At 40.7% G+C, this 8373-nt stretch overlaps 4 non-coding genes and 1 pseudogene across 5 annotated transcripts; 4 read left to right on the top strand and 1 right to left on the bottom strand.

Annotated features, from left to right (window-relative positions):
* The first annotated feature begins 823 nt into the window (after positions 1-823).
* On the top strand, positions 824-897 carry TRNAM-CAU (transfer RNA methionine (anticodon CAU)). The gene has a single exon. It is a non-coding gene; the product is annotated as a tRNA-Met (tRNA).
* A 1078-nt stretch (positions 898-1975) lies between these two features.
* On the top strand, positions 1976-5701 carry LOC147427314 (photosystem II CP43 reaction center protein-like; annotated as a pseudogene). Its single transcript, XR_015185947.1, has 2 exons — positions 1976-3352; positions 3402-5701. The product of XR_015185947.1 is annotated as a photosystem II CP43 reaction center protein-like (transcript).
* Positions 5035-5123, bottom strand: TRNAS-UGA (transfer RNA serine (anticodon UGA)). The gene has a single exon. It is a non-coding gene; the product is annotated as a tRNA-Ser (tRNA).
* A 256-nt stretch (positions 5702-5957) lies between the features above and the next one.
* Positions 5958-6028, top strand: TRNAG-GCC (transfer RNA glycine (anticodon GCC)). Its single transcript has one exon. It is a non-coding gene; the product is annotated as a tRNA-Gly (tRNA).
* A 311-nt stretch (positions 6029-6339) lies between these two features.
* On the top strand, positions 6340-6411 carry TRNAC-GCA (transfer RNA cysteine (anticodon GCA)). The gene has a single exon. It is a non-coding gene; the product is annotated as a tRNA-Cys (tRNA).
* Positions 6412-8373: the final 1962 nt, after the last annotated feature.

Below are 8373 nucleotides of genomic sequence, written 5' to 3'. Positions count from 1 at the left end.
GCCTCATGCGTAAACCACTATCGGAACTTTTAGCATTAACAATTTAACCCCCCTCAATATCCATTTTTCAATATTGCAAATAACCGGTTTCTAAACGGGGTACAACTAACGTGGTTGGATATATACGCACTTCTCCGTGGGTTATAATATTTACGCAGCTTTCTTGATAGCATCTACTTCAGGTAACTTCATCTATTCTGTAACTACAAAATTGCTTCCCGCGTCAGATTTACCCTCACTATCCTTTCTACTCGGCACACCGACTGCCTACTTGTTTCGTAGTAATAATACAACTCTGCTCACCTACCTACCAATTATGGCAAAAAAAAGTCTTATTGAAAAGGAGAATAGTAAGAAAAAATTGGTGAAAAAATATAATCTTCTTCGCCAATTTTTGAGACGAGAGATTAAGAATAGTTTGCGGATCCAGGATAAACTAATTATTTCCGAAAAATTGCAATCTCTACCACGCAACAGTGCACGCGTTCGTCTCCGTAACCGGTGCTCCCTAACCGGACGACCCAGATCCAATTATCGAGATTTTGGTTTTTCCAGACACGTACCCCGCGAGATGGCACACACCTGTGTCTTGCCTGGAGTGTTGAAATCGAGTTGGTAGAAAAACTACTTACCCCCCCGCCTTATCTACCGCTTGTTTAGAGAATTGAAATCTTATCTATTTATCGATAGATAAATAGATAAGATAGGATGGATAGATAAAATACTGCAATTTACTCATCTTCATCATTTTTGTTTATGCATTATTTATGTCCAATGTAATTCTTTAAGAGATGTATAATACTTACGTTAGAGGCATTAACTACGCGGGGTGGAGCAGCTTGGTAGCTCGCGAGGCTCATAACCTCGAGGTCACGGGTTCAAATCCCGTCTCCGCAAAGTCAATTGTCAATTCTTTTTCCAATTTACCGGAAGTTCCTACCGGGGATTAAAGAGAATCAGTTTTTCCTTTCCGTTCTACTGACTTCCCCATGGATGCAGCTTAATTAGTTCAATCGAGGAAATAAAAATTGGGATTCTACCCCATTTTTATCGCCAGTCTATATTTATTCACAGTACATAGGCCCCTTTAACTCAGCGGTAGAGTAACGCCATGGTAAGGCGTAAGCCGTCGGTTCAAATCCGACAAAGGGCTAAAATAGTCATGTAAGATGCTAATAGAGAGAGTAGTTATCCAAAATTTAGATATCCAGTACCATTGGCTAGGAAAAAAAGATACTGGAGTCAACACGAACCCTGTTCGTGGGGGGGGGGGGATCTTAATGTAACTAAGTCATCATGCAAAAAGAATATTGTATTGTCTCCCGCGGTATCGGTAAATCAGTTGGATATACTTTTTTGTACCAGAGACATTTTGGTTATTCTTACCTCGGGAATTAAATGCAAATCTGACGAAAAGACAAACAATAAATAGATTTCTATTTATTGTTTTATAGATATATATCTTTACATCTGCAGTTGCGAAAGAAGATACAAAAGAAGAATTGTAATTTGGGAAATAGTTTTTCCCTATTCACTGTATTACAAAACAAATTTCAATTACTGAAAAGATTCTTACAAGTCTCTGGTACTCTCCCCTTTTCCACATCTTTCAAACAATTGGAAACCGTTTACACTGCTAGGAGTCTAGATGGAGACATAATTATCCTGTTCGATGCATAAATTTCCGACACACCCTCTGGTTGCTACCTATTTTTGTTAGTCGAGACAAAATATTTTTTTAAGGTTTCCTAGGCATTGGTAGAATAAGTCCCTAAATATCCTCGAAGTAGAGATAGATGCAATAAAAAGCATAAGTTCCGCGTATTCCTATGCATAACATGTGTAAACTCCTTATACTATACTACAAAATTTCGTATTTACCTACCCCGGATTCTCGGAAACAACTCGACTTTCCGTTGGATCAGGTTCGTTGTTGTGTTAAAATGGTTAGCGAAGTCCTGGAAGAAAAGGGGGCTTACCTACTAAATATCTGACGTGGCAGAAGGGATCTCCCAGAGACAAGAAGGGATGATATATTGGAACGACAAGCAGGGAGGAGAAAGAATTGGGCAAAAATGATGAATAGAATAAATTGAAAGAAAAGTGAAAAAAAAATGGAAAAGGGCAAGAAGGCCTTGTGAAAATATTACGATTTTTGATCTCGCACGACAAATTCTGATAAAATGACTTATCAACAATCTGGTAATCTCATATTCAAGAGAACTATACCAACTCCTGGAATATAGAAATAGGAATGAGGGACCTAAAAGTGGTTTGGGTAGCTTAGTGGGAACAGATATGACAATTGCCATTGGAAAATCTTCCAAAGAACCGAAAGACTTATTCGACAGTATGGATGACTGGCTCAGGAGAGATCGTTTTGTATTTGTGGGTTGGTCCGGCTTACTACTATATTTCCCACCGCTTACTTCGCCCTGGGGGGGCTGGTTCACGGGTACGACCTTTGTGACTTCGTGGTATACTCACGGATTAGCAAGTTCTTACTTGGAGGGATGCAATTTCTTGACTGCCGCGGTATCTACCCCTGCTAATAGTTTGGCCCACTCTTTGCTTCTTTTGTGGGGTCCTGAAGCACAGGGGGACTTCACTCGTTGGTGCCAATTGGGGGGTTATGGACTTTTGTCGCCCTTCATGGTTCTTTCGCCTTAATAGGTTTTATGTTACGCCTTAATTTGAACTGGCTAGGTCCGTACAATTACGCCCCTACAACGCAGTAGCTTTCTCTGGTCCGATTGCGGTTTTTGTCTCCGTATTTTTGATTTACCCTTTAGGACAATCCGGTTGGTTCTTCGCACCTAGTTTCGGTGTAGCGGCTATCTTCCGATTCATTTTGTTTTTTCAAGGTTTTCATAATTGGACTCTGACTCTGAATCCATTTCATATGATGGGGGTTGCAGGAGTTCTGGGCGCTGCTCTCCTATGTGCCATTCATGGTGCTACAGTTGAAAATACTCTCTTTGAAGACGGCGACGGTGCAAACACATTTCGGGCGTTCAATCCAACTCAGTCTGAAGAGACTTATTCGATGGTAACTGCAAATCGCTTCTGGTCCAAATATTTGGTGTCGCTTTTTCCAACAAACGCTGGTTACATTTTTTCATGTTATTTGTGCCAGTGACGGGTTTATGGATGAGTGCTATCGGAGTAGTTGGTCTCGCCTTAAATTTGCGCGCGTATGACTTTGTCTCCCAAGAAATTCGTGCAGCAGAAGATCCCGAGTTCGAGACTTTCTACACAAAGAATATCTTACTAAACGAAGGGATCCGTGCCTGGATGGCAGCTCAGGATCAGCCTCACGAAAATCTTGTATTCCCCGAGGAGGTTTTACCCCGTGGAAACGCTCTTTAATGGAACTCTCTCGCTGGGTGGTCGCGATCAGGAAACCACGGGTTTTGCTTGGTGGGCGGGGAACGCCCGGTTGATTAATTTGTCTGGTAAATTGCTTGGTGCCCACGTAGCTCATGCTGGTCTGATTGTATTTTGGGCTGGAGCTATGAATTTATTTGAAGTAGCTCACTTCGTATCAGAGAAGCCTATGTATGAGCAGGGATTAATTCTACTTCCCCACTTGGCAACCCTGGGTTGGGGGGTAGGTCCTGGCGGGGAAGTGGCCGATACCTTCCCTTACTTTGTTTCCGGAGTGCTACATTTGATTTCTTCCGCAGTTTTGGGTTTTGGAGGCATATATCATGCTTTGATTGGTCCCGAAACTCTGGAAGAATCTTTTCCTTTCTTTGGTTACACTTGGAAGGATAAAAATAAGATGACTACAATTCTCGGTATTCATCTAATATTACTAGGTTTCGGCGCTTTCCTACTGGTTTTCAAAGCACTCTATTTCGGAGGGTTGTATGATACATGGGCACCCGGTGGCGGAGATGTAAGAGAAATTACGAATCTTACTCTAAACCCCAATATTATCTTTGGTTACCTACTAAAGTCTCCGTTTGGCGGAGAGGGATGGATTGCGAGTGTAGATAATCTAGAAGATATTATCGGGGGACATGTGTGGCTCGGATCCATCTGTATTTTCGGCGGGATTTGGCACATATTAACAAAACCGTTTGCCTGGGCTCGTCGAGCTTTTGTGTGGTCCGGGGAGGCTTATTTATCCTACAGCTTGGGAGCTCTAGCCATATTTGGCTTCACTGCCTGCTGTTTCGTCTGGTTCAACAACACAGCATATCCTAGTGAATTTTATGGTCCCACCGGTCCAGAAGCTTCTCAAGCTCAAGCTTTTACCTTCCTCGTTAGAGACCAACGTCTCGGCGCCAACATAGGTTCTGCCCAGGGACCTACTGGGTTAGGAAAATACCTAATGCGTTCCCCCACCGGAGAAATTATTTTTGGGGGCGAAACAATGCGCTTCTGGGATCTTCGTGCTCCTTGGTTAGAACCTCTAAGAGGTCCAAATGGTTTAGATCTTGGTAAGTTGAAAAGGGATATACAGCCATGGCAGGAGCGACGATCTGCGGAATATATGACTCATGCACCCTTAGGCTCCTTAAACTCTGTAGGCGGGGTAGCTACCGAGATTAATGCTGTAAACTATGTATCTCCCCGAAGTTGGTTAGCAACTTCTCACTTTGTTTTGGGATTCTTTTTCTTTGTGGGCCATCTATGGCACGCAGGTAGGCTCGTGCAGCCGCAGCCGGCTTTGAAAAAGGAATTGACCGCGATACCGAACCCGTTCTTTCTATGACACCCCTTAATTAAAATCCGAAGAATTTGTTTAGATGATGAAAGGGTGATGGCAGAAAAGTAAAATAGGTAAATAATTTCCCACGCGCTAACAAGTGAGGACTTAATAAATTTGCCTCCTCTTCTTTTAATTCATCACATTTATTTAAGATCTATCTATCCAACTGGATAGGTAGATTCCAACTCATCATCTAGTCATATGTTATACACACACAAATAATGGTTTTTTGCAACGTATTGGAGGAGAACCTCTTCGGATCGGAGTAGATCTCAGCTATCACTCTTGCCTCCTTTATGGCTGATCCAAATGTTAGGAGAGAGAGGGATTCGAACCCTCGATGGCATCGAGGTGCCATGCCAGTTTTCAAGACTGGAGCCTTAAACCGCTCGACCATCTCTCCCAAATAGGCGAATTCTTCCTTTGAGATTCGGAGGATAAAAAGTGTAACCCAAGTCTACCAGATGATTGGGGAAGACAATCGAGTTGCGAATGAACCGCAAAAGTTTTTGATTCTAAGATCTATTTGTATAGAGAGAGATTTTTTTTCTACCCTTGCTACGATACAACAGATACGGGGTGAAAATATCGCTACATGAGATAAACATCTTCAATAGCGGGCGGGGTTGAGCTAACTTTTCTAGTTGAGAGGTGTCGTAGGGATTTGATAAATTAGTCTTAGAAATAGACGTTTGTTCCCTACAAATGAAAACTTCGCAGCAGCTCCGTCGGATGCGGATTAAGTGGTACAGAAAATCAATTCCTCATGCGAAAGGAATCGGAATTATGACTACTGCTTTTCAATTTGCTTTATTTGCATTAATTGCTACCTCATTTTTACTAGTTGTTGGTGTGCCTGTGGCGTTTGCGTCTCCCGGAGGATGGTCTGACAACAAAAATATTGTTTTTTCAGGGGCCTCATTATGGATTGGATTAGTTTTTTTGGTAGGTATACCCAATTCCTTCATCTCCTAAAAGTCTGTTTTGGTTCTTCCCCTCGTAACTTACCGTTACGGGTGGGGAATTCAAATGTGAGACGAGATAAATAGATTTTCCACCCCGCCAGAAAGAAGGATTTGCAATTTGCAATACATAACTCAGTTTAAGTTGATTTCGTAAGAAAAGAAATGAAGTTATGTAGGTAAATTTAATCTTTTCTTATATTAAAAGAAGTGTGTATTAAGGATCTCATTGGCAAAAGATGCAATTTGGTGCGTAAAATAAAATGATGGATTGCGCGGATATAGTTGAGTGGTAAAATTTCTCCTTGCCAAGGAGGTGACGCGGGTTCGATTCCCGCTATCCGCCTACTTTGGGGACAATAAAGAGGTTTGACCCCAAATGAAGAAACATACAAAACTCTTACCTAGAATAGAAAAATTTCAAGTTTTTGCAATTCACAATTTCGTTCGAAATTTCGGGGCGAATAACTAGGTTGCAGGTTGTCATTTTCGAAGTGGATGCATATGAAACTAGAAATTTTCATCGGGAGCATAGGGGAAACTACTTGTCAGTTTCTAATCTCAGCACTATACTCACTGGTGAGACATTTCGTCTGACCGGCTGAACGTCCTCGATGGTCTTTTCAAGTCGGCATTAGAATAGAATCTTTGAAACGGGGCGATATAGTCAAGCGGTAAGACGTAGGACTGCAAATCCTCAATTCCCCAGTTCGAATCTGGGTATCGCCTGGAAGAAGAAATGGAAAATAACAATTTGGAAGATTAAATTCATCTAATTTTTACTCACCCATCTAGGTAGGGTTTTCCGGGGATTGCTTGGTGCGCCGAAATCGGATACAGGTTGAGTTGCTCTATAGCTTGTTATAGCCTAACACATTCCACGTATCTCGACAAATCACGCATCGACAATCCCGAATAAGTATACTACTACTTAGTCAGTAGCAAGTAGGAATTGACAAATCCTACAAAATTATAAAAACTACCCAGTAACATTGGAAAAGACGACTTGGATTTATACATACTCGTTGTTTCTCGCTACTAGGGGGGTATCCTGCAGAAGAAGATATCTGATTCTTATTACGTACTTTGACGCTTCCAAAGATTTAATATGCATCTGAGCTCGAGGCTAGTTAGTTATCGGTAAAATTTGGGGAGTGAAAAGATAGGAATTATAATTACGGATTCAGTCACTATAGCTTGGGCTGCCTTGACGGCAATTTCTACGTTTTCCCTCTCGCTTGTAGTTCGGGGAAGAAGTGGGTTGTGACTTGTGTCGAGTAGCTAATTGATCCTTCGTTAAACGGATCCTTTATCTAGTTAATTTAGGATTAATTTAGGAATTAAATTACACTGCATAGATTTTTTTTTTTTTTTTTTGCCTATAAGATTTCTTCTCGTATCAAAATCTGGAAATTGAACAAAAAAAGTAAATAGATATATCTATATTATTTGATTCCGGGGAGAAGAAATTCTATGAGGGGTTTTAACAAACCCAAGATCATTATTTTAACCCTTTACTTCATAAATTGGTATAATGGGGTAATCGGTATTTTACTCCACTGGTGGTTCAAGTTGTAGATATTTCTCTGGGTTTATGACTGCACCCGAGGCAAAAAATTAGTTTTTTTTTTCTTGTATTTTCAGTTGATATGCAGCTAAGCTTATAGTTACGAATGTTTCGCTTGATACCGTTTTAGTGACTATCTCTTTCTTTTAGAATAGAAATGTAAGTAGAACAGATTGAGTTTTCAACCCATGGCTGCTCAGTGAGTGGATCTCATTTCCGGGGGATTTGGTAGAATTGCTAGAATTTGATAGATCGATAACTCTATCAATTTCTAGCAATTCAATCTGGAATTACGGGCAAACAACATAGGCAGAAAAATTCTAAAGAAGCGGGGAGGGGGGAGCAATCATTACGATTAGCAGGAGTAAACTTAACCAGGAAACATCGTTGGGCAGTAACAATTTGGTGATGTGGTAGTATAGTAGCAGCCATATAGGTCCGCGATTTACCCCGGAATACCAAATCTTGTTTCACCGCATTTGCTTTGTGAAAACAAAAAAAAAATTAATATTTTTTCATCTCCCCCCCCCAGCTACCCCCATAAATTACTATACTATTAACTTTACTAACTTACCAAGAAATCTACTAAGTTACCAATCAGAGTAATTGATAACTACCCATTATTTTGGGCGGCCGTCTGAATGTAAAGAATGAGTAGAAAAGCTGTCGGAATTAGAATGAAAAGTGCAGTGGCTACAAACGCAAGAATGTTTACTTCCGTATTAGTAGTTCAAATCATTAATTGGGAAATAAATTGAGCGGTCCTATCGAGAGGAACTCTCGGATTCCGTTATGAACCTTCGATTTTTAGTTAGTCGGGTTGACCGAATCAAATATTATTAGTTAATAATAAGGCGTTGAAACCAAATTTCTAATATCGATTATGTAGTATATCACACGATTAGGTATGCAATACAAATAGATACCGGGAATACCTATCTCTAACTTCTACAAGCAGTTTAGATCCGCCGCTTCCGCTTCTAGCTAATCGGTCAGCTGCTACAGGGGAAAGTGATATGTTGATAAATTATTTTCCTTATTAGTTTAATGTCGTTAATAAAAACTATTTCTATGGCATCCTTAATCCCTCCATATTGACAACTCGAGGGAAATAACCTAAGCTT

This window comes from Adiantum capillus-veneris, chromosome 23 (genome assembly GCF_014529385.1).
Source record: "Adiantum capillus-veneris isolate H3 chromosome 23, ASM1452938v2, whole genome shotgun sequence".
NCBI classification, from domain to species: domain Eukaryota; kingdom Viridiplantae; phylum Streptophyta; class Polypodiopsida; order Polypodiales; family Pteridaceae; genus Adiantum; species Adiantum capillus-veneris.
Note: the sequence above shows the minus strand (reverse complement) of the source record. Positions and strands in the feature narration are given on the sequence as shown.